This window comes from Podarcis liolepis (genome assembly GCF_965112155.1).
Source record: "Podarcis liolepis genome assembly, chromosome: W".
In the NCBI taxonomy this organism is placed as follows: domain Eukaryota; kingdom Metazoa; phylum Chordata; class Lepidosauria; order Squamata; family Lacertidae; genus Podarcis; species Podarcis liolepis.
This window is the reverse complement of record NC_139568.1, coordinates 13,537,787-13,541,030: the sequence shown is the minus strand read 5'-3', so window position 1 is coordinate 13,541,030 and position 3,244 is coordinate 13,537,787. Positions and strand designations below refer to the sequence as shown.

General features: G+C 42.2%; 1 pseudogene across 1 annotated transcript; it reads left to right on the top strand.

Annotated features, from left to right (window-relative positions):
• Positions 1-927: 927 nt before the first annotated feature.
• Positions 928-1,964, top strand: LOC310697819 (E3 ubiquitin-protein ligase RNF4-like; annotated as a pseudogene). Its single transcript has one exon. The product of its transcript is annotated as an E3 ubiquitin-protein ligase RNF4-like (transcript).
• The last annotated feature ends 1,280 nt before the right edge of the window (positions 1,965-3,244 follow it).

The window sequence follows — 3,244 nt, the reverse complement described above, 5'->3', positions numbered from 1 at the left end:
AGGATATATCAAAAGGCAATATTAAATTTAGGGAATGTGTAATAAAAATTTAAATATGGATGTTGTATAATGGAAAATTTAATAAAAATTATTATTAAAAAAAACATTACTGAATAAAGATAAAGCAGATATAATACTTTTACAGAAATGCATCAGACGAAAGAGGGGGTTAATGAAAAAGCATAAAGGTAAAGGGACCCCTCGGTACTCATCTCGTTTTACTGGCCGAGGGAGCCGGCGTACAGCTTCTGGGTCATGTGGCCAGCATGAGTAAGCCGCTTCTGGTGAACCAGAGCAGCGCACGGAAACACAGCTTACCTTCCCGCTGGAACGGTACCTATTTATCTACTTGCACTGCGTGCTTTCGAACTGCTAGGTTGGCAGGAGCAGGGACCGATCAACAGGAGCTCACCCCGTCGCGGGGATTCGAACCGCTGACCTTCCGATCAGCAAGCCCTAGGCTCACTGGTTTAACCCACAGCACCACCCGTGTCCCAATGAAAAAGCATATGGTACTTCAAAATCAATTAGATCTATCTTGCATCGTAAGGTCGGGGGGGGGCAATTTGTCAGCTTCCTTTTCACTAAAAACATCACTGTACTGGGGGGGGGATGCCCAATTCCGTCCCTGTGCCCCCTTCCCATTCTACTTCCACCCTCTTAGCGTCCACTTGCCTGCTCCACCCACCTCCCAAACAATACAGTGCGAAGAAGCAAAGGTGAGTGATCGTTGGCCCCAAGCTATCACCGGGTCATGCTTCGCCAGCCAACTCATTCCCAGCACTACTGGGTCATCCCTGACCACTGGTCCTGCTAGCTAGGGATAATGGGAGTTGTAGGCCAAAAACATCTGGAGGGCTGAGGTTGAGGAAGCCTGCCCTAACTCCTCAAGATGTTGAACTTGCTCCCAGCTTTGGAGTACCTGGTATAAAAGAGACAACTCCAAAAAAGTCACAGTGCTCCAAAGCGTCACCAGTTGCATAAAGTTGCTTTAGAGAGAGCATTCATGATCATCATTATCACACTACAGAATTGCTTGGCGACTAAGCAGTGAGCAGCACACGGAGATAAGGGGGAAAGCTAGTACTCTGCAGCTTGTGCCTCTCCCATCCCTGTGCATCATGAGTTCAACAAGTACAGAATTTAATGCAACCAAGCACAGCAAAAGCAAGAGGGGCAGTCGCAACACCTCCTCAATACCTCATAATACTCTGGACAAGATGATGGTGGGAACTGCTTCTGAACCCTATATCCCCACCTCCGCCTCCTCCCCCCTGCCATCTACTTCCTCCCTGGCCTTACCTTTATTACAAACTGCCCTTGCTAGCTCCCCTCCTGGTGCAGGGCTGAGTTTTATGGAACAAACTACTCCTTTTGGTGGTAGCAAAGGAACTGAGCAGCAGGAGATTCAGAGAAACTATTGTGGATGCAAGACTCGCTCTGTGCAAACCTGTAATCAAAGGAAAATAGCTGCTGCAGCTGCACAATTACAGCCGCACAGCCTTAATGATAGAAGTATTGATGTGGAAGTAGTTGACCTCACTTGCGAAACTTCAGAATCTATAGTTTTTGATCTTATGCAAAATGATTCTGTTGTGATTGTTGGAGAGAGTGGGCAGCAGCCCAATAGAGAGTTCTGACATCAACCATTGTCTGACAGCCTCATATTTAGTGGTGGTGGTGGTGATGATAGCAGACACACAGAGAGTGGTGCTCTTGCCACTAGAAAACTCCCCAGAGAAGTGGGAAGGAGGGAATTTGCAAGGTCCTCAGGCACTTTGAGTTGTGGAATTTGCATAGACAGCTATGCAGAGATTGTGCAAAGCGGACGGCTTATAGTGTCAACAACATGTGGCCACATCTTCTGTAGTCAGTGCCTCAGCAATTTTCTTAGGTATGCTAACTTTTGCCCAATTTGTAGGAGGAAACTCACTCCAAAGGAGTATCATCCAATTTATATGTGAAGACATGGGTGTTCCAAATTCATAATTTTTTTAAAACACTCAAATTCAAACTTTTATTTAGATTCAGGTGGTTTTGTCCTCTAAGATCTCTTCTTCTACTTCTTCTACTTCCTCGTCTTCTATTTCCTCTCTTCCCCTTCATCCTTATCTTCCTCCTCTTCTTTGTTTCTTTCCTTTTTCTTCTTCTTTCTCTCTACTTCTAAATCGTGTTCCATTCCAACAGGTCTGTGGTCAACTCGATTTCCCTCCAACTTTCCTAGCTCCTTCTCATATCTTCTTGAAAACTTCTTCACCTCTTGAATATCAGTTAGTCTGAATCTTTTGTCCATGTAAAAGAAGGAAATTCCCTCAGGGAGTTCCCATCTATGTTGTATCCCATTTCTCTTCAGCAAGCTCACCAATTGTTTATATCCGTCCCTTTTTCGTAAAAATCTAGTGGGGATTTCTTTAAATATGTTAATTGGCTTTCCATCGATTATCAGTTTATTTTGGTAACTCATTCTCAGGATTGCATTTCTCATAGCTAGGGAGTTAAAAATCATCAGCACATCTCCTGGTATTTTTTTGATTTTGCCTTTAAAGATCTTACTTTTATTCTAAATACATTCTTCACTGTATATTCAATTTCTTCTTCTTTCATATCCAACCATCTTGCCAATTCCTTAATCATTTTTATTTTTATATTTTCATTCATCTCTTCTCCTACTCCTCTAAATTTCAGATTCATCTGCTTCTGACGCATCTCCAATAGAGCCATATTGTCCCAGACCTGCTCCTCAATTTTATTAAGATCTGCTACTTCATCTTTGATTCGATCCGTCTCTTTCTTATTTTCCTTGACTTCTTTTTGAATTCTTTTCGTTGACTCCTCAATCGTCTTTGATCTAACTGTGAGATCTTTAATTTTAATTGAGAGTTCCCCTACTACTTCATCTATTTTCTTATCCAGAGTTTCTTGTACTTCTATTTTTTTCTCCATATGTTGTTCATTTTGTTTAAATTCTTCCTTTATTTTTAACCACAGAATATCTAGATCCTTAATTTCTTCCTGTCTGGAAATTTTCCTTTCCCCTGGTGTCCCCCCAATCCTTCCCCCCATTTTCCCCAGCCATTTTTAATTAATTACTGTAGTGAAATATTCTATCTACCGGGGGGGGGGAGTATATAACCCAACTGAGATGAGGCTCAAGGAAACCAACGTCGAAATAAAGATAAAAACCGTATACAATACAATCCTTACTTGCAATTTCACTATATGCCTCTAGGTGTCACTCCATATT